The sequence below is a fragment of the Acomys minous genome, assembly GCF_964271855.1.
Source record: "Acomys minous genome assembly, chromosome: 15".
Lineage (NCBI taxonomy): Eukaryota > Metazoa > Chordata > Mammalia > Rodentia > Muridae > Acomys > Acomys minous.
In genome coordinates this window covers 54,193,146-54,216,494 of record NC_140497.1, presented here as the reverse complement: position 1 = coordinate 54,216,494, position 23,349 = coordinate 54,193,146, and the positions used below count along the sequence as shown (strand labels likewise).

At 42.9% G+C, this 23,349-nt stretch overlaps 1 protein-coding gene across 5 annotated transcripts in view; it reads left to right on the top strand.

Moving 5' to 3' along the window:
• Nucleotides 1-23,349, top strand: part of PSD3 (pleckstrin and Sec7 domain containing 3) — a 541,746-nt gene that overhangs the window by 10,459 nt on the left and 507,938 nt on the right. For 3 of the 5 annotated variants that reach the window (XM_084758398.1, XM_084758402.1, XM_084758406.1), the window contains one exon: nucleotides 1,916-2,034. The exons of the other annotated variants lie outside the window; for them this stretch is intronic. The gene's annotated coding sequence lies outside the window, so the exon portion shown is untranslated. The remainder of the gene's footprint in view (nucleotides 1-1,915; nucleotides 2,035-23,349) is intronic. 5 annotated transcript variants of the gene reach the window in all.

Below are 23,349 nucleotides of genomic sequence, written 5' to 3'. Positions count from 1 at the left end.
ACTGAATGTGGAATTCACTGATTTGGCAAGCTCTGGGATTTTCTTTCTTTCTTTCTTTCTTTCTTCCTTTCTTTCTTTTTTCTTCTTTTTATTTATTTATTTTTTTGGTCTACATCTTCCCAAGGTAGGGTTGCAGTCTAGACTCAAGAATTCAAAAACCTCTTTGACACTCACGAGTCAAATATAATATCCTCATTTAAATTAGATGGAAATTTTAGAAAATGAAAAACATTTTTAAAGTGGATTGAATTTTGATTTGTGGAATTACAATCCAGCGAATTATCTGACATCCCACTCGAAGCAAGACTTTAAAAACCCGATGATGGTCTGAGACACTCTTTCCAATCTTCTACCTAAAATGTGTCTGCTTCTGATGGCTGTCTTAGTCTTTTCTCGTCTGCCTTTCATTTGGCTTCTTGTTTGTTTGTGTTTGTCTTTTGAAACACGGCCCAGGCTGGCTCAGAATTCACAGAGAGCCCCCCTGTCTCAGCTTTCCACGTGCTGGGATTTGTAGAGACAATCTAGCCACCACTCCTGGCCTTTTCTGTGACTGCGGCTGAAGGACTTCGATTTGGAAATTACTAAATAATGTAACTTTATTTCCTGTGCTGTTAGCAGCTGCATGTTCTCCGCATCTGGTGGGGGCCTTCTGAGGACTTCTGTGGTGTCGACACATGCTGGGGAGCTATGAGCTAGAGTGCGGTGAAAACCGACCTTCATAGCAAAGGCCCTAATGCAACCCCTGGATCCACACGCCCCTCCCTCAGGCCCGCACCCCAGCAGTGCTATGCTGGTAGATGGTTTTAAGAATACTTGAACTGCCGGGCAGTGGTGGTGCGCGCCTTTAATCCGAGCACTCGGGAGGCAGAGGCAGGTGGATCGCCGTGAGTTCGAGGCCAGCCGGGTCTACAAAGTGAGTCTAGGTCAGCCAAGGCTACACAGAGAGACCCTGTCTCGAAAAACCAAAAAAAAAAAAAAAAAAAAAAAAAAAAAAAAAAAGAATACTTGAACTTCTGTGGAACACATTAAAATAACAATTATGATATTGTAGTCCTCTTACATGTTTTCATTTATCCTGTCTTGATTTTTTTTTTCTTTAAACCTTTAAATAAGTGTCAGCTAGGTAACTCGGGCTTCATGTTTTTCATTGGCTTTCTGATTTTTCTCATCCTTCTGATTTTCTACCTTGTAGATTATAAAGCACCCAGGTGAAAGCACAGAAAAATGCATTAAACCAACCAACAGACTGCTAGTAATTAGAGTGAGAGGGGATAAGAAAGGCTTGATCACTAACGCAATAAACTTTCCGGCCGAGCCAGACTGTTCTATTCATGTAATATCTATATATCTATATATCTTAGATAATGTATGATCTTTAAAAATATCTCAGAGGCATGAAAACAATAAAAATGAATTCTAGTTCATAAGTAATAGCTATACCTGGACAGTTGAGTTTTATTGTGCCTTGTGTGCCACACTAGCTTGGTTATAAAAGCGCTAGTGAATATGCTGCCTGTTGTGTGTATTTGGAAGTTAATGATAGGCTGAACTGTGACTCAAGATGTATTTAAGTTTTGAAGCATTACCCTTGCACTGGTGGCCACTTTGGTATTGAGGACATAGTCAATATTCTACACATTTACAGATTGAAACTTTCCTGGCAGCCGACACGTTAAAAGCCCATGTTGCAGTCTAAGAAATTGTTACCCTTGCCAGCTCAGGGTTGACATGTAAGCTATTTCCTCATTTCTAGTAAAACTCTAGTTTCTTAGAGCCGACTGTTTGCTGGACTGTGTTGTGTCATGTCGGAAGCAGTCACAAAGCAGCATATCAATTACTAGGTGTCCTTCAGAGAGTTCTTGCTTTCCTTGAGGGCTTCATTGGAGTTAGATTGGCTTCCATTTTGTCTTGGCAGAAACCAGAGCCTCAGCAAGGCTGTGCCTGCAGCCTTTGTGGCGCTCATGCAGGTCACGGACACATGAAGTGGGCCTATGACAGCGTTTCTTGACAGCTCTGGCGAAGCCCCACACTGAGGTAATCATTAGCTTTCCTTAGGCTTCGGCTACTGTTGTCCCCCAAGAGAGCAATTGATGCAGCCACATTTTATGTTCAGAGCTAAGGTCCTGATCCACTGAGCTTTCTCTTTCAGACTTAATTGGCGCCAATAAATGTAACTCCTGCCTGGGTGGCCCATGCTTTTTCTTCCTACAGTGCCATTTGGTCAGAGGTGCAGTGATTAGAGGGTGTTGTTTAAATCAATGGCTGCTCATATTTCTCATCTGAGCTTTAACCTCCGTGCTCCCTATGGAAACCCACTTGTCCTCCATTTCCTTCTCTACAAGCTCCTGGTATGGCTCCCTAGGGTGCTCAGAAGGAAGCACCTGCGGTCTGAACACTTGGTCTCTCCCTGGTGGTACTATTTTGGAACTTGAGACTTTTAGGAGGTGAAGTCTCAGTGGAAGAAGAGGGTCATTGCAGATAAGCATTAAGGCTTAAACTGATCCTACTTCCTAGGCACTGTTGGCTTCCTGACTTTGGAATCCATGTGACAAGGTACCACACACTTGTCACCATGGAGCTATCTGTTGAATGCCTTCCCCATCACGCAGACTGCAACTGCTCAAATGGTGAACCTTCCTCCCTTAAATTGCTACTTGTCAGACATTCTGTCATGAAAACAACTAGTGTAGAAGCTGTATGTTTGTTTCTGCCTCAGTTGTCCTGTTTTATACCATATACTTATTCATTCTTTGCTCCTTCTTCTCTTAGGGACTTTTTTTTTTCTCCTAAAGATGATTTTTCATTGACTTTCTGATTTTTTCCACCTTGTCTGGCTTTTGTTTCACTAATCTTATTCTCTGTGACTTTCTCCCTCTCTTCCCAGCCTCCTTCTAATGGCACGCATGTGTTATCTTAGTAAAAGAAGAAAGTGACTTCTCATGATAAAGTCCTTAGTCATTCTACCATATTCTTTGTAAGTGGGCCAGAGCACAAGAGGACTCTTTAGGAGGGCATGTGAAACCTTCAATAGTTCCCATTTCTTGGTCCTTTAAATAAACTCATATTGAAAACTGGTCTCCATTAAGCTATACAGTGTCCGTGAGCCTCTGTGGCCCAGTTTCTCCCAACAAGAGGGGTGGCACATTCTGCTCCAATGAAGTCATTAGGGAAACCATTTTGAGGCGTACATTTTATCCTCATTACAAGATACCCTATAACTGCTACTTTCCATATCTTTGAGAAAAGCGCAGAGTATCACTGTGGGAACGCTTCTGGATTCGCTGATGTTTTTCCCTCACAGATGCCTTGTAAGCTACATAACTCATTTCTCCTGTTTCTATGGGTGGACTACAGCCAGTTAGTTCCTTCTCAAGTCAGCAGTCTTTCTTCCTCGTCTCTTCCCTTTCCTTCCGGTTGCATGGGACTGTCTTCCTAGAAACTGATCATAACCCCTTGAAAACACACTTTCTGCTTTCTTCTTAAAAAAAAAAAAGACGCTCATGTGAATACTGAACAAGAAAAATAAGAAACTTATGAAATAATATATAGGGCATGCCAAGAGCCTGAGGGGGAGCCAAGAAAGATCTAGAAACCAGGAAGTCACCCTAGATTCTGAGATCTAGAAAGAAATAAATCTCAAACCCTAGCTAAAGGGTTTAGCCTTTTTCTTTCCTTCTTCTTTTTCTCCCTCCCCCTTTTTTTTTCCTGATCACATTCCTTTGTAAAGAAAGTTTACTCTGGGTTCTCATTAAAAGCCCAGCAAACTGTGCAACTGTACATTTTTTTTTAAAGGCAGTAAACATACTAGTTACTTCAACCCCAAATAGCTCTTGCTTTTCGTTTTAGTAGATTCAGCTTTTGGAGAACACATGGGAGCATATCTAGTAATCTCCAGAGAAGCATCTGTTCCGTCACAGATTTAGGTTGTTTGGAGGGTTTTCCCGGACTCTGCCTTATTATGTCCTCCGTGTTTCTAGATCGTTGCCAAGGCTACCACTGGCCTTGACTTACTTAGAGATGGGAAGGGTTGATTGTGCTGGTGATACAGTATATTGTTTATTCTTCTCTTCAGTCATCCAAATATTTCCATCGTTTACATGTAAACAGAAGTTTGCTGTTTATTCCTTTGTGTTTGGTTTGGTTCCGATTTTTTTTCAAGTTAAAGCACTCACTGGTTATTTCAAAAGTTGACGTTGCCCCAAGCTGATCAGTTGAATCTAGCATCTGAAACTATGGAAGGTGCCTCCTGAGGAACAATCTACAATGTCATCAGCGTAGATGTGCTGTCTTTTTCTCGGGAGCTAATGTTTCTTCGGGAGTTGAAAGTCAAGCAGCAATGGACTGAACTAAAAGGGTTTTTTTCTTTGTTCAACGCAGATGGCTCTTGCAGTCCCAACATGTTCCATGTGGCTGACTAGCAGACTTGAGAACACCAAAAAGAGAAAAAAAAAGAAAGACACACAGTGGTTTCTTCTTACTTAATTTATCCTGCTCTTACCGTAATCAGTAGTAAATAACAAGCATGTTCCTGGAACGTTGCCTTTTGTCAGAATTGCCTGGAAGACATGTTAAAATACATATTGCTGGGCTTTCTCTCTGCAGTCTCCACTACAGCCTGATCTAGGAAAGCCTGGTGATTTGCATTTTAATGAGCTCCCCGAGTGCTGCCACTGCTGCTCCTGTAGACAGAGCTTTACGAACTAGTGTTCTAATTACAGCCCTACACTGTGATGATGGCGCACGGTGCCTCAGATCACCTTCTATTTTTACCCTATATTGTGCAAGAGAAATGGAAAGATCACCCTGGGAGTTTACCATTTATGTAAAGATTACAATCTTTACCTATTGAGGAAGATGTTATTTGTAAGAAACCTAATGTCGCTTAACCTTCAAGGTATAGCAGGGCATGTGCCAAAACAGCCGAGCTTGCGTAGCTGGGAGGTGAGCTCCAGCCTGGCTTTTGCTGATGGGCCAAGGCTTAGTGTGTGAGCTAGGCTGTTCTTCAGCCTGAGTCCCTTATAAACAAACCTGTTGAATCAGCAAGCCTGTTGTAAGGTCCATGCGCATGGACTGCTTAACAATCTGCATTTAACTAGCTGTCACCTACCCGGCTCAAAGGTTGGGTGCTCTGTGTCCTTCTTCAGCCAAAGCGCAGGACAGGAGGCATCTTTCTTTGATATGTTTACTTCTGGAATTGAAAATCAACCGGGTCTCCCCAAATTTCTATTCAAAGAAATAAATGATGTAATAGAATACGCTTTTCATGACTCAGCTTTACTTTTCTCGCACTTAACTGTTAGGTGTTTCTTTTCTTTTCTTTTCTTTTCTTTTCTTTTCTTTTCTTGTTTTCTTTTTCCATATGATGTGTCATCTCTTTCTAAAGCCTACAAAGACACAAGAGATCAAGGATCTGTCACATACACAAGCTCACGCCCTACAGAAAGAAAGAACAAGGGCTGAGGAGATGCTTCAGTAGGTAAAGCACTTGGCATACAAGGGTGGGTACCATAGTTTTCAGAACATAAGATGAACTTTTTCTCCGCAAAAGTGTCAGGAGGGGCAGGGATTAGGCTATGCGTTATAGTCCAATTGTTTTTACTGTTTTTCTTTTCTTTCTTTCTTTCTTTCTTTTCTTTTCTTTTCTTTTTTTTTTTTTTTTTGGTTTTTCGAGACAGGGTTTCTCTATGTAGTGTTGGCTGTCCTGGACTCACAGTTTTTCTTGTTTTACTGCTCTGAAAACCGGGTGTGTCTTATGGTCAGGTGTGTCTCATAGTCCAAAAAATACAGTACCTGAGTTTGGATTCCTGGGACCCTTGTAAGACTGGCCACAGAATTTGCATCTATATCTATAATCAATATTTCTACTACAATGCGGGAGGAGGCAGCTAGAGAAGCAGAAGAGCTCATAGGCCAACCATCCTGAGGTGCCTAGTGGCAAACAAGAGGCTAGGACCAACACCCTGTGCTATCCTTAGACAACCACATCCCTTCCTACATCAAACCCGCACACAAACACACCCATCACATGCACACCAAAGATAGATCCAGAGACCCACACTGCTGCAGAGTCGCTGTGGGCGTGGGACCAGTGGGTGTGGCTATGGAGGCCAATCCCTCAGACTTCAGTGTACAGCGAAGGAAGATGAGCCACGTACCACACAGGGAAGAGGAACTTCAGAATCAGCATCTCTGGATGCGCAGAGCTGATGAGCAATGGGGCTAGTTTGGATATTAAGCACACGCAGCAGCAGAAATGCCTACATATTTATTTTTCCTCCCAAACATCTGGTGTTATACAGCGTGAGGTACACATGAAAAGGTTGTGGAGTCACTGTTACTCAGCCCGGGCTTTAGGTGAACAAATTGGCCCAGCCAACAAGCCAGGCAAGGAAACCTTGGTAAAATGAGGCATGTTCTGTGTGCTTCTGGTGGGTTGTCAGGGTTGGCTCTTAGATATTCAAGCCGGAACTGGACACAAGGATAGAAAATGTCATTCAGTAGGAGGCAGGGAGCACTGAGAAGACATTGGCTTTTCTTCATATATACATATGAATATATATATACTTTTAAAGATTTATTTATTTATTACTTATACAGTATGCAGCCTGCATGTGAGCCAGCATGCCAGAAGAGGGCACCAGATCTCATTATAGATGGTTGTGAGCCACCATGTGGTTGCTGGAAATTGAACTCAGGACCTTTGGAGGAACAGCCTATGAGCTTTCTCTCCAGGCCCCGTTTTTATATTGTTTTAACCACCCATTTCTCTCTTTCTTCAACATAAAATGGGTATAAAACTTGAACTGAAAACCCTTGCTGTCTTCATAACTTGACCCTAGTAGACGGCTTCCAGGTTTTTCCGTCTCTGAACCCTCTGTCTCTGTCTCTGTCTCTCTGTCTCTGTCTCTCTCTGTCTCTCTCTGTCTCTCTCTCTCTCTCTCTCTCTCTCTCTGTCTCTCTCTCTGTCTCTCTCTCTGTGTCTTTCTCTCCCTCATAGTTGTTTAACTGTCCCCTTGTCCCAACCTAGACTCACTTAGAGAGTCTCATGAGTTATTGCTAATATTGGGTTGACCTGTGGGCATGTTTGTTGGGATTATCTTAATTAATTTAATTGATGTGTGAAGACACAGCCCATTGTGGGCGGCCATTTCCTAGGTGGATAATGAACTGTATTCATGAACAAGTCGAGCTGAGCACACAACATGTGAGCATGTGTGTGCTCATTTCTCTCTGTTCTTAAGTGTGGATGGGATGGGCCAGCTGTTTGAAGTCACTGCCTTGACTTTCCCATAACGACGACTGTCCCCTGGAATTGTGGGCTATAATAAACCCCTTTCTCCCAGAAGTCAGTATGTGTCATTACAGCAACAAACATGAGGCTTTCTCCCTCCTCTCACTTTCCCTTTACCAGTTTCTAGGGGAAAATGGCTCACTCAACTTTAAGTGGTCAATTAGTATAACTTTTCCTACTGTCCTCTCCAAAATATAGCAAAGATAAGTGCTCTACCAACATTGCATGCAAAATCATTATGAAAATGTCACTTTTTGGACTGTGAGTAAAGACTCAGGATAATAGATGATATAGTGTTTTGCTCCATAGATTCAGTAGGCACTAGATTATTAACTGTCCCATTCTCCAACAAATTTAATGTTGTAAAACATGACAATGTATTTTATTTTTAAAGGGGTTTATTATTATTGTTATTATTATTATTATTATTATTATTATTATTATTATTATTATTATTATATTTATTAATAGATTTATTCATTTATTATTATGTATTCAGTGCTCTGCCTGCATGTACATATGCAGGCCAGAAGAGGGCGTCAGATCACATTATAGATGGTTGTGAGCCACCATGTGGTTGCTGGGAATTGAACTCAGGACCTCTGGAAGAGCAGGCAGTGCCCTTAACCTCTGAGCTATCTCTCCAGCCCCTGACAATATATTTTTACACTTGATCTCAAGGCAATGGCTTATTATATATTTATTAAAAACAGAATGCTCTGTGCCTGACAAAAAAGGTCTACTTTTTTTTCTTGTAAGCCCTTAAGGTTTTGAAAATTAAAAAAAAAAAATTCTTTGAAATGTGTAGAACAAAGTCTGGGAAGCAAAACAAACTAAAAGCAAGATAGAGCTAACTGTCTAACAAGCTATTAGTGAACAGGTCACATTACAAGCTTGGCGTAGGAAATGCAAGATAAGGAATTATCTTTCTTCCTTAAGCCTGCATATCTGGAGCTGTGAGGATATCCCCCCAAAAAACGTCAGCTGGTCTTGGCACAATACACAAGTCTTGCCTTGTTCTGGCTTGACATCATGTCTAACAGTCAGTCTGACATGTGATTACACGGAGGTTGAACAGGCTTGCAGTTCTATCCTGTCCTGGAAATGACCCTGAGAAACAACTGTGCGGTGAGACGCTGCTCTGGAGACTCTCCTTGGTGCATGCTCCATGGTGCACGCCTGTGGCAGTTCAGATTCATGTGTTGCCATAATTGCATCCCTCACCCTCTACAGAAAGATGCTCTAACGTAGGCATGGAGTTAGAGAGCTAGAGTCTTTGCCGGAGACCCCATAGACTCTGGAGTCCTGGGTGGTCGCAGAGGACCCAGTAGAACCCAGCAATGACCTTACAAGAGACCTTATAGAGAAGCCATGTCAGGCGAGGTCTCAGGCAGGTCTTAGGACCTTTGGGGTCCAGCCCCTGGGATCTTGCTGACCTGATTTGGAGGATGACTGCCGTGCCAGCCTCTCCTGATAATGACTGCTTTCTTCCTGACTTTAGTGTGTGAGGATGAGATGGAATGGTGGTGCTGCATTGAGCCGTGTTTTACAATAGAAAGAACACTGAAAGGATAGTGAAATGGTAAGTCTGTTTTTCTGTTTGGGAGGAACAACACACAGAGCCACGGAACTACGTAACTACTACATATTAGTTGGTTTACGAGCACCTTCTTTTCCACCAGCTCATCTGTGGTCACTGGTTTGATGATCCCTTCAGAAAAACAGACCTGGGAATCCCTTTGTTTTCCCTTTAGCCTTGGAGGTAGAGGCTGAGAGACAGCCTTGTGGTGAGGGGTCAGAGAGGGGACTCGGTGAGAAATGGTAAATCTTTAGAAATTTACACACTTTTATTTGTCAATGATGCAGATCAATAGAAATGTGGAGAGTAGGGGAGAAAGAGCAGTTTTTCCCCCAATATCCTCATTGTTAGAGAATGCCACAAGCAGAGGCTGAGATGCCTGGTACTCACCTCAGGGTCACTAGATACGTAGACTGTGCACGAGGCAAGAGAAGCTTTCCTCCTGCCTGTGAGCTTCAGAGGATACCACAAAACTCCATCACCCGAGGAAGATATCATTTGAATAAATGTAACATTTAGCCGGGCATGGTGGCATACACCTGTAATCCCAGCACTTTAGGCGGCAGAGACAAGCAGATCTCTCTGAGTTCGAGGCCATTCTGATCTATAAAGGAAGTTCAGAACAGCCAAGGCTAAAGATAGAAACCCTGTCTCAGAAAAAAATAAATAAATAAAAATAAACAAAAGAAATTTAAATATAAATAAATAAATAAATAAATAAATAAATGTAGGCGGATCTCTGTGAATTCAAGGACAGTCTGCTTGCTCTACAAAGTGAATTCAGAACAGCCAGGACTATAAGAGAAACCCTGTCCCAAATAAATAAATAAATAAATAAATAAATAAATAGGTTAAAATTTCAGAAATCATTGTTATTTACCTTGGTCACTACAGTTATGTGTGTCTCCCCGGCCTCACCTTCATCCCACTAATGCACTCTCTTAGTGAGTTAGACTAATAGGAAAAAGAGAAATGATCTGTGAGGAGGTGATGTAAAACACAGTTCTCGAGGCAGAGGCCAGGGACTCCAGACTGGGTTGGTTTTCATTTGTCCCAGGGCCATGTGAAGCATAGCTAGGTCAAGGGTAAGCAGTTCATGTAATCTTTGAAAAGGTGAGACAGGAATCCCAATACTTTCAAAACTGTGACTAGGACATGTAAACTTGGGTTTGGTTAGGATGGGTGGTAGTTTAAATGATGGCTTCCCAAAGATACGCCACATCCTAGTCAATAGAACCGTGTGTGTGTGTGTGTGTGTGTGTGTGTGTGTGTGTGTGTGTGTGTGTGTGTGTATGTGTGTGTGTGTGTGTACGCGCGCGCCTGCACATGAGCACATATGGGTGTGGACAGGCCAGAGGCCAGCCTGAAGTGTCTTTCTCAGGAAGCCTAGTCACCTCCCTTGAAACAGGGTCCGTCAGTAGCCTGGAGCATCATCAGATGTTCTTAAGTCCCCGACTAGCAAGTGCACTGTGTTGATCGCCATAATCAGTGGGAAACCCTGACTAGACCCACTGTGATCTGGGGCACCTGCCACACACCCCCAGCCAGCAGGCTGTTGATGTTCACATCCTGGGGCTCAGAGAAGTGCTGATGAAGACTGGGTCAGTGCTGTGGGTGTCAAGGAAAGAGGGAAGCAGAAGCGAGTGAAGTGGAGGGCGGGTCAGAGTAGAAACGCGTTAGAGCTGATGGAGACGTTTTTACGTAGAAGATGATATTGTTCTTAGGTTCAAGTGAAAATACATCAGAAAGTCATTTAGTGGCTATAAAGTTTCCATAATGTGTTGGCTCTGTTTCTTAACAATTAAACTTTATTATACAGCCCAACTAGTTCACACACACACACACACACACACACACACACACACACACACACACACATACACACACAGTTTAAAGAAAAACAGGAGTAAACCTTCCGGTATCCGTTCCAGGAGACGGGTCCCTAGGTGTCTCTGACCTGCGAGCTGGTCCACCCTGTATGCTGATCCTCTTCCTGATCCACGTGTGCTCGAGCCCGGCCTCAATCTACTACTCCTCTCTGTCCTCTCCGTCTGCTCGTCTCTCATGTACAAGGGACGGTTCTCCTCTCCCATTAAAGATCGATTAAAAACACAATAGTCCAGGTGGAGTCCCTCGGTCCCCTTCCTAAATTCCGGGCCCAGGATGGCTCCACCCAGTCTACCTCAAGGTTAATCTCAGGGAGTAGCCGTAGTGTGTCCAAGGGCAAAGCCCGCCAAGACTGCTTTCACCTGTGACAAAGCTTACACTCCTTCCCACAATAATGGCATATTAATAATGTTTATATTTAGATTAAGATCCGTTATACTACACACAGTATGATGATCTACTTATGTGATAAGAATGTAGTAATTGTATTGGTAATTAGCTGTATGAAGCACTTGCGTGCTAGGCACTATGGGAAACATGTTACACTGGATGTTTCCTTTAAAAATATTAGATAAGGATGGAGTAATATCTACTGCTTCACAGCAGAGGCTCCAGATGCCTATCCAGCCGATGGAGGGATGGCTACCAGCTGCTCAGATGGGTCTCTAAGGATTAAGTCCTCCAGCTTGCCACATTAAATTCCACTCATGCCGCACACAATCCCAGCTGTTGTTAGAGCAACATTCGCCCTGTGGCCAAGCCAAAGCCACTCACTTACAAAGGAAACAACTGCCGAACTCCCACAGTAGGGCATCGCTCAGATCTTGGGAAGTGAGAAGTCCAGTTCTGTCAGCTTCTCCTAACAGCCTACTCTTAATTTTCCACTAGACTTCACCCCCCCGGGGGCCAATCCTTGGGAATAAGTAAAACCCAGCGGTGAAGTCGGGAGGTCACAGACTAAACGTGGTGTGCCCTGGGAAGGAGTTGGCAGAGCCCTGATTTCTGATGGTAGGAGGTTGTACTTCTCTCCGTATCTTGCTGAGCCTTGGGTGGGGGGTGGGGGGGTGGGGGGGCTAGGGGGGTGGGGGGGGGCAGGGGGGATTGTTGAAGGTGCCCGTCCTTATGTTGTCACAAATCCTGGGGTGCCATGCGAGTAGAACAGAAAATCACAAGTAATACAAAAACACTAAAAGCTGATAATAGCCACAGCAGGCGGGAAAGCACCTCCTGTTCCTGGGCCTGTAATGGCTGGAGGGAAGGCAAGGTCAACATGGGGAGTGGTCTGTAGGAGAGTCTGACTCCTGGATATGCTCTTGCCATTAGCTGGCCAGAGATGAATGTTTGGGCTGGTTTAAGGGTCTCTGGAAAAATGTAGAAAGGCTCCACGTCTACACCTAACGTGTCTTCCAATCCAAGCTTTGATGGGGGTGCCTCAGAGTCCATTTGAGAATGTGTGTCTCTCAAATTAAATGCCCAATGAAGCTCTGAGCTCTAAGGAACCAGAGATGGCTGGTCTCACACCACCCAAAGGAGACAGAAGGGAGAACCTACTAATGCAAGTGGCCATGCGGTTAGCCATGGGCAGGCAGGCCTCTACCCAGCTTTGCTACCAACCACCCAAGGCTCCCAGGGGAATAGTGCCGCTGACAGTAGCAAGAAAGGAGTCCTTAATCCTCATAGAATTCAAGTCACACACCTGGGAGACAGTTCGAAGTTTAACTCTGCCTTAAAATTGTCTTATAGTCAATGGCTAGTGAAATAGCTTCTCTGGCCTCAGCAGCCTCAAGGTTCAAATGACATAGTTGTAAAAAAAAACAAAAAACAAAAAACAAAACAAAAAACCAGGCCTGGAGAGCTGGCTCAGTGGTTAAGAGCACTGGCTGCTCCTCCAAAGGTCCTGAGTTCAAGTCCCAGCAACCACATGGTGGCTCACAACCATCTATAATGAGATCTGGTGCCCTCTTCTAGTATACATGCAGGCAGAACACCATATATAATAAATAAATGAATACACACACACACACACACACACACACACACACACACACACACAAAAAAAAAAAAGCCTTCATGCACATTCCCCAAAACCAAAGGGTGAGGTTCAATAGCACAGTCTTCGTTCCCAGAGCATAATGCCATATCACTTTGGGTTCCAAATCTCTACTACTGCTGGTGTCTTTCAAGCACAGACCAGAGGACATCAGCCCCTGAACATCAGAGCAGTGTCCACATGGCTGGGGCATCTGGGATGCTGACAAGGCTGTGGTGGCAGGTAAGATATCATTAGCTTTCCTCATAGCATGGCACACATAACTAATAAAGCAGGGTATTATTTTCCTCAAAAACCCCTTCAACATGAAGCTCCTAGAAGGCACAAAACTAGAATAACAAATAAGAATAGGCTTGCTTCTCTCATCTCGTTTTTTGCAGCTTGATACTCTTTGTTATACAGCACCAAAATTGACAGGATTTCTTTTTTTTCTCCATTTTTTCTTATTTAACACATTTTTTATTGAAAAGTAAAATCATTCTTATTATATCTCAATTGCTATCCCATCCCATGCATCCTCCCATTCCTCCCTCCCTCCCGCTTTCACCCCATTCCCCTTCCCTGTGACTTTGACTGATGGGGACCTCCTCCCCCTGAATATGATGCTAGGATGTCAAGTCTCTTCTTGGTAGCCTGCTATCCTTTCTCCGAGTGCCATCGGGCGTCCCCATCAAGGGGACATGGCCAAATATGGGGCACCAGAGTTCATGTGAAAGTCAGTCCCCAGTCTCCACTTAACTGTGGAGAATGTTCTGTCCCTTGGCTAGATCTGGGTAGGGGTTTGGTGATGAGTGCATGTATTGAATTGACAGGTTTTCAATGGGAAACTCAGCTCTTATAGGAGATGACTGTATTCTAATTAGGGACTTTGAGTAATTTAATTATTTAGGCGATGGTTATGATATTAATGAAGACATGTGTCCTCCTAATTTAGCACTGGCTAAGTAGTAGTGAATTTACCATATAAACATATTACTTGGAGAAGACAGACAGTTAACGTGTGGCTGGGCTTCTCTTTGGTCCCTGGTACAAACTGAGAGCAGTTACTCATGACACTGTGATAATATTGTTTTCTCAGTTCTGAGTAATGCTGTTGCTTGCACCTCCTTTGGGAGATTTCCATAGCCTAACAGAGTTTCCCAGCAGTTGGCACCAATTATCTCTGACTTAATTTAATTCATTTGCTTTCATTTAGATTGCTTTGCAACAGTCTAAGTTATTCACCCTTCTCCTAGAAAATGCTCACCAAAATTATTGAAAGGCAGCCGTAACTTCCTTTTCCGATGAGGACTAAGAATTCTTCTGAAATGTCTGTATCCAGCTGGGTTACAAATTCTTCTGGGACTGTATTGCGTCATACCCTGTGAACTTTTCATACTCTTCCTGGAATCATTTCCAAGTCATCTATGTTTTTAACAAATGTGCCATCCTATCCACAATAGCATCACAATTTGGTGGACTTTCTTTGTGTATGTGAAGATTCAGGGTCTGAGTTGCCTCTTGAGTCCCTTTATTTGAGACTTTGTTTTCTCTACCTCTCTCTCTCTCTCTCTCTCTCTCTCTCTCTCTCTCTCTCTCTCTCTCTCTCTCTCTCTCTCTCTTTCTCTTATTTATTTGATTAATTCATTTAGATTACAACTCAATTGTTATCCCATCACTTGTATCCTCCCGTCCCTCCCTTCTGCTTTTACCCTATTCCCCTCTCTGTTGAATAGACTGTTCATCTTTCCTCACTGAAAGACAGTTCTTCCCATTGACCATAGTGAAGAGCAGAGAAGACGAAACATATGGAGGCGTATTAGTTACTTTTCACACTGTTGGGGTCAAACAGCCAGAGCCAGCACACTGAGGAAGGAGAGCTTTACTTTGAGTCCTGGATTTGGGATATTCAATCCATTATGTCACGAATGGCATTGTAGTTAAGGTAGCTTATGCTGGTGAAAGCTTATGGTATGTGTATTTTTTGGTTTGTTTGTTTGTTTTGTTCTTGGTCAGTCAGGAAGCAGATAGTTCAGGTGGGAACCAGGAGTGAATAGCACCTTTAAGGCCCACTGCATTAGCCCACTTCTGCTAGGTATACACCACAGTACCAGAGACCCCAAAGCCTTCCCAAAACATCAGCATCCACAACCGGGGCCAAGTGTTCAACCACATGAGTGAGTCTGCCAGAAACATTTCACACTCAAAAACAACAACAACAACAACAACAAAACAAAACAAAAACAAAAACAAAAAAGACAAAACAAAACAAAACCATTCACATGAAAGACACTCAACTGAGGAAGACTGATTGGGTATCAGAATAAGACAGGAAAGGCCAACTTTTCCTTATAATGCAGCAAACCCCTCTGAGAGATCTGAGAGAAAGCTAGTCCAAGAAGAACATGGTAACACACCTCCTCCACTTTGAAAGACATTCTTGATGGGGCGGGGGGAAGGGAGCCAAACACACCCACATCTGGGACACCCAGTGGTGTACATGGGACACTTTGGCATAGAGATGGAGCTGGGACAGGTGGGACCCAGAACATGGAGTGTTGGTTTAGGGTTGACATACAGAGGAGACTGGCTGTGGAGCTCATAAAGCTGGTACTTCACACATATGAGACTCTTCCAAGACCCTGGGGACAGTCTTCGAAACATGTTCACATGGTCAGATGTTCTTGTGAAATATGCTTTACAAATCTTTACAAAATTTTAAGGTCTTTTGGTTGAGACCTCTGTGCCTAGCCCAACCTTTCTCTCTTCTTTCTTATGCAAGTATGCTGACAGTGGACTGAGAGCTTGTGGCTCCATGTGAGGAAAGTAGAGTTAGAGGTACACATGATTGGCTGTAGTGGGCTACTGAGGAAGTTCATAGCCATTTGTGCATAGGGCTAAGCTATTGCTGTCTCGACGTGGACATAAAATCTAAAAACCCTCTTGCTCTGTCCCTTGCTCTTTTTGCTGTGATGGGTGGGCATAGAGCCCATAGCTCAGCACTGTGATAGGGACACGTTCTACAGGGCAGCACTGGTGTGATGGGTGGGCATAGAGCCCATAGCTCAGCACTGTGATAGGGACACGTTCTACAGGGCAGCACTGGTGTGATGGGTGGGCATAGAGTCCAGAGCTCAGCACTATGATGAGGACACGTTCTACAGGGCAGCACTAGTATGGCGAAATAGTGCAGAAGACACTAGCGTTTAACATGTGGAACAGAAACTCAATGAGCAATTTTTGTTATCCAACATGCAAAGTGATAGATAATTCTATAGTAATTCATCTGGTCACGCTGGAAGTATTGAGCTAGGGAGGTAATTCGGTGAGAAAACGTTTGCCTAGCATGCACAGGGCCCTGAGTTTGATTACTGGTACCAACCTTTCCACCAAAAAAGAGAGACATAGAAGAGATACTCTGTTGAGAATAGATTGAACCAGGGCTAGAGGAATGGGTCAGCTTGCCGCCCAAACATAAGGATCAGAATCCAGTCTCCAGCACACCACGCGTTATTGCAACTCTGCACTGAGGGCTGTGGAGACACGGGGCTAACTGGGACTTGCTGGCTGGCAGCCTAGCTGTAAAATCCAACTTCAGGTTCAGCAGGAGTGAGGCGGGGAAGAGGACACAAAAGGCTTCACTGGACGCTGAACACACATGCAGGCAAGCATACAGGAACACACATGTACATATCACACACACACACATACACACACACACACACACACACACACACAACTTGTCACATCCACACAAATGCATATACACAAAGACAGACAAAAAAGAGTAGATGAAACAAACCGCACGTTTAAAATACTGGAAGCATTGAGCAGTTGATAAGGAATGGGTGGAGTGAATGGGTGGTCAGCTTCATGAGTGTGTGAGACACAAGCCTGTCCCAGTGCTGCAAAGGTGATTTTATCTATATGCAACTGTATACAGCTGATGCACTTTAGCATTTCACGCATCTCAGGATACCTTGGTGTAGTTTATTCTATCAGTCTACTGGCTCCAGAGAAAAGAACTTGGAAAACAGTCATTGACACAACGATCTAGGGATAAAACCCTGGAATTCATTCACTAATAATTGGTCAACATGCATAAGCAAAGGAAATTTTTGGTTAAATGCTCACACAGCTTTGTACAACAAGGTGACACCCTAGATCAAAAATCCATCTGATTTATTTAATTTGTTTTATGTATGCGTGTTCCGCACGTGTGTATGTATACCGTGTGTGTACCTGGTGCCTCACAGAGGTCAGAGTGGGCATCGGATCCCCGGGACCTGGAGTCAGGGGTGGTTGTAAGCTACCATCTGAGTACTGAAAACTAAACTCAGGTCCCCTGCAAGAGTAACAAGTGCTCTTAACTGCCGGGCCAGCTGCACAGCCCAGGGAATGCATTTGAACTGTCCCTGTGTATCCTTAACTTTGAGTAAGCGTGATGAATGTTTACTGTTTATATTAAAATTCAAAATGCAATATCAAAGAAGTAGCCTACTATAGTCTCACTATAAGCTGAAGAAAAGCAGACCGGATGTAAAAAAAAAAGTTTTCCTATGTATCACTACAGAAAATATGAGATTTATAATAAAAAAGGGCATAGGAGAAAGTAAAAACTACTATAAAAGGCAAGAAATCAAGACACAAAACAGGAAAGAAAACAGTAGAAAAACCATGAAAGTAATAGTAAAAGGCAGTTTTAAAGGTGTCTTTATTATTCTGTTTACATGTGTATATGTGTGCCTACATGCGTTTATGTGCACTGCATGCACACAGGATCCACTGGGACCAGAGTTGTGGGAGTTGTGAGTCATTTGTGAACCCTGGGAACCAGATCTGGGTCCTCTGCAGGAGCATCAAGTGCTCTTAACTCTGGGGTCGCCTCTGTAGCCCCCAAAAGACATTTTATATAAATAGTACACAAAGACCAACAGCAGCTTTAGGCAGATGTGTTCGCTGATAAACAGTGTGCTCTCTCATGATAGATTTTTTCGGTTTTCTACACTTTTTATACAAGTCTACATTGAGTATAACAGACATGAACTGAGTACAAAGACTGGGTGTTTCTTTTACAATGAGAGATTCATTTATCTGTGCCTATATCCAATAAAGTCAGCCATAGAGCATCAGAGTCATTTTGAGAGGGGAACAAAAAAGCCATGGCACTCTTCCAAAGTATGAGTCATTGCGTCGCCTGATCTTTTCCAAGAAAAATCTGCCTTCGAAGGACAAAGTGGTGGATTCCTGCATCCATTAGCACGTTTATGTTTTAGAACAGCCCGTTGCATTAGGAATACAGCACAAACCACAGTGAAATTTACTACATTTAAACAAGGAACAAGAAAGACTGTAGAGGGTTTGGGGGGCATGGAACGAGGGCTCCAAGGGTTAAGAGCACTGGATTCTCTTACAGAGGACTTAGTTTCACTTCCCAATACCTATGTTGTAACTCACAATTGTCTGTAACTTCAACTCACCTGCTTCTGCCTATATTGCATGCGGTGCACAGACATACATGCAGGCAAAAAACCCATACAAGTAATATAAAAATAGATAAATTTAAAAAATTTTAGATAAATTTTTTAAAGAAAAGAAGCAATAAAATTCACTCTAATGTCATGAGTTTTTAAAAAATTATTTATTTGTTTGTTTGTTTGTCGTCAGTAAACTATATCTAAACATTTTAAATGTGAATGCCAAATTTCAATATCTTTCATTATTTTTGACTTAAGTGGATGGGTTTTTATCTAACAATTTATTTATTTTTATTTTCTGTGCGTTGGTGTACCAGGGTCCACAGACACCTTATACAGAAGTGATGCATCTTTGAACTCCTGAGCAAGCTATGAACTAGGCATTACACTGATTCACTAGGCGGCACAGGGAAGCTCAGTGAGGTGGGCAGTTGGTCTGTCGTTCCCCAGTCAGGAGCAGAACCATATTACCTCGAACCTCTGACTTCCACACTGTGCCCTGAACCCCTGTGGGAGAAAATGACAGCACAAAGATTGTCCTAGGGATCCCAGGAACCAAACACACAAAATTATGCCTATGTGTAGACCTTGTCAACACAGCCTTGGTCGGGAGAGACGTAGGGAAAGCAGCATTACCACTGGCCAGCTGCTTAGAAAGCTTTGTAACTATTCTTGTTCTAAATATGCCACACAAGTGGAGTCCTCCCAGACTATTCAGTATTTCTAAATTCTATTTGAATCAGTACAGATCATATTTCTCTCTGGCTTTGAATAGGTAGAATTTATTCTCTCTTCTCTCTTAAAATCAGAGAAAAGACTAGATATTGTCGTAAAGGAAAGGAGACTAAAAACCACAAGGAATGAACACATTTGAATGAGTGACCTTTAAGTAAAAATCGGCTGTCTCCTCCTGAGACTTGCAGCTTTTGAACATTTTAAATATGTTTATGCTCTAATTATTTATTACTCAAATACCTATCTACTTCCCACATGCCCTTCATCATCCTAACACAGTTTATTCTCCACGGTAGATCACAAAGACCACACGCAGTTTACCCTTGCTTATTTTGCACTCTTAAATTGCATCCAATCCCTAACATCCATTTCTCTTTTTTAGGCTTATTCTTAAATATTTTATTTATTTTTATGCTAGTATGAATTGGATTTTTAATATATTTTATTAATTTATTCATATCACATCTAAATTGTTATCCCATCCCTTGTATCCTCCCATTCCTCCCTCCCTCCCATTTTCCCTTTACTCCCCTCCCCTATGACTGTGACTGAGGGGGACTTCCTCCTCCTGTATATGCTCATAGGATATCAAATATCTTCTTGGTAGCCTGCTATCCTTCCTGAGTGTCAGCAGGCCTTCCCATCCAGGAGATGTGGTCAAATATGGGGCACCAGGGTTTGTGTGAAAGTAAGATCCCACTCTCCACTCAACTGTGGAGAATGTCTAAAGAAAGCGACAGCCTACAGACTGAGAAAAGATCTTCACCAACCCTACATCTGACAAAGGTCTCATATCCAAAATATATAAAGAACTCAAGAAATTAAACACCACCAAACAAAATAACCCAATTGAGAAATGGGGCTCAGAACTAAACAGAGAATTCTCAACAGAGGAATATCAAAAGGCTGAGAAACACTTAGAGAAATGCTCAACCTCCTTAGTCATCAGGGAAATGCAAATCAAAACAACTCTGAGATTCCATCTTACACCCATCAGAATGGCTAAGATCAAAAATTCAAGCGACACCACATGCTGGCGAGGATGTGGAGAGAGAGGAACACTCCTTCATTGCTGGTGGGAATGCAAACTAGTACAGCCACTTTGGAAATCTATCTGGTGCTATCTCAGAAAGCTGGGAATAAGGCTTCCTCAAGACTCAGCTATCCCACTCCTTGGAATATACCCAGAAGATGCTCCAGCACACAACAAGAAGATTTGTTCAACCATGTTCATAGCAGCCTTATTCATAATAGCCAGAACATAGAAACAGCCTAAATGTCCCTCAGTAGAAGAATGGATAAAGAAACTGTGGTACATATACACTATGGAATACTACTCAGCTATTAAACAAGGAATTCCCGAAATTTGTGGACAAATGGACTGAACTACAAATGATCATAATGAGTGAGTTAATCCAGAAGCAGAAAGACTCAAATGGTATATACTCACTTATATCTGCACACTAGGCCAAGGGGCATGTCCCATGAAAGTCTTCACTGACCAGGAAAATGGGACAGAGGGTAGGACATCCTATTGTGACTCTAGGTGAGAGAAGCATGGGAGAATGGGGAAATAGAAGGATTCAGAGCATCCTAGAAACCTACAAGAAGAACATTATGAAAGGGGGATCTGGGCCCAGGGGTCCTGCTCAAACTATGACACCAGCCAAGGACAATACATGCAGTAAACTTTGAACCCCTACCCAGACAGGACATTCCTAACGTCCATTTTTTCTTTTTTTCTTTTTTCTTTTTCATTCATCTGATCTAAACATAAAACAGAAAAGTCCGAAAGTGTGAGTGTGGCAATTAAACTAGCACTGACATCATTATCTGAGCCATGGAGAGATGGTCAGCTGCTTGTTCTAGACAGGCCTCTCACAAATTAATAAGACTGGCTTGGGTCTTGCCTCCATAGAGCACTGCCCAGTCCCTCGTGTACTGGGGAGGCATTCGGTTTCCAGGAAGCATGGAAGTCACAAATGACATTGATGAAGAACTTTCTCCTGCTACAGTGCTAATGAGCCAAAATGTCAAGCCCCTATGCAGGGCCCCTGTCATGTGTAGGTGTAGTGTTTCCCCAAATATATCTTGTGGAAACAGAAGGAGAGATAAAATAATAACAGACTAGAGAATAGCAGAAGTAGGTGGGGTCCCATTCTGAGGATGACAGGGCTTCAAGTACTGTGACACTTCAAAAAGAGCTTTAGGCTGGAAAGGCCGCATACTGTCACCACGTTGGTCATCTGAAAATGGCAAGTATGTCTGCTGTGGAACAGTACCTACCCTGGAGTGGTTACATTCTCTTTAACATCCTGACTCTGAGGCAGGACTTTCTGAGGATGTGATTTTCATATTGGTGTGATGATGATCAACAGTGTATGTCTCTCAAGTCATTACTACCAAAGCTCCAGTGCTGAAGAGGCTGAGATTGCATATTGCCACTGTCAGTTATCAGTGACGTGGGCATCTTTGCCATTATGAGCCCTGCTCTCTTCAGCTTCTATCTAAAGAATTTAATAACACAGAGTGTTTCAAGAGGACTGAATAAAACAGTGGATGCGAATGTCCAATTTATTGCTTGCACAGCTAAGAGCTAATAGCAAAGAAGCAGACTTCTCTTGATTTTTCTGCAAAGCTAATCAGACATATTTAAGGGCCCAAGGCTGACTGTGAGCAACCACCCACGTGAGGCAGGGAGAAGGAGATTCTGGCTGGAGGACACCTGGCCCTGTGAGGAAGAGGCATAGACATCGCTGGTGCCATATCAGAGGCTGGGTAGGAACAGAACAGAACCAGGCTGTGGTCCTCATCTAAGAGGACACGTCTTCTCTTATATTTGCATGGTTGAGTCAACATCTAACTTCTCCATCTTGTTAAAGAAATGTTTTTCCATATGTCCATGACTTAATAAAAAAACATTTTTAATTATTAAAAATCTGATACTAATATGATCACAGGTTGAACATCTGACGTGCTTGGAATTTACCTCAGTGTTCCAAACTTCACATTTTTTAGGCAATTTGAAGATTTGCATATATATGGTGAAATATATTAGTGATGGGACCCAAATATAAGTTTGAAACATATTTGTATTTTGTACAAATCTTATACACATCACCTTAAGTCAGGGTTATTAAAATTTTTTTAGAATGCCTTCATTTTAACAGTGAGGTCCCAAGTGGAATTTTCTACTTGTGGTTCAACAAGCTTTAGATTTAGTTGCATTTTCAGATTCATAATAGTGTGTAGTTATTTTAAAAAACCTTTTGGAAATATAAAATGGGTGTTGATGATACAATATATAGTGTGATTATCACATTCCATGCCAGGGGGCAATGTTACATACACATACATGTTGGTCACCATGAAGAACAGCAGCTTGGGACTTTCTTGCAAATTATCTCCCCGATGAAACCAGTCAGGATAGTAACTGACGGTGGTTAGGTCACTGCAAACATTCTTTCCTTCTGCATCATCGGAAAAGTTACTTCAGCCTTCTGGCTGTCCAGCTGTTTCTAATCAAGTTAAATGAAAACTGAAGTCAGGCTCCGAACAGAATTCAGCCGTCGCTGTTCTTGCCTGGCGCTGTGGAACCTGCTTACCTCAATAGTGGACGTGCTCCATTTCTGGTGGGCAGAAAGCTGTGCTGTCAATTCTGTTGAGATGCTTTCTTCTTTCTCAGCCCCCATCGGCTACAGTCTCCCTAGAGGGATGGATGCATTTGGCTCCATAGAGCCCTAGCATTTGGTCGAATCTGGCCTTTGAAACGGGTTAATACGGTAGATAACGAAGACCTCACTAACTTTAGAAGCTCTGATGCCCTCCAGAGACAAGGAGACAGCAAGTTAGAAAACACTCACACCACGAGGCCACCTGGCTGCTTTGTCAGATTTGGCTCCAGATACAAACACCCAAAGTGAAATGTGAGTAAAACCTTCTCTGTAGGATAGGAAAAGCATGAAACCACTGTGCTCCTGAGGGTTAGAAGAGCGATTTGTCAGTGTGCAGGCTCCAAAGACAGGGAAACCCTCTGACTCCCCCACCATGAAAGCCTCTGCATTACTTCATCTCACCTCTGAATGGCAGTGCAAACGTGTCCACAGAGTAAATAAAACAGCACGGTGGTTAATATTACAGGAAGTGAAGATGTCTTAGGAACTTTAGGTTCTTGGTCAGAAGAAAGGCATCTTGCATGAGCACCATTCAGCTGCATCGGCAATGATAACCCAAATGGAATCTTCTAGCAGGCCTCGAACTGCAGGGGAGGCAGTCATTTTGCATGTTAAGGAGTGCACTATATTGCACAGGAAGATAAGAAGGAAGGGATTATAATATGGATGTAATGTGA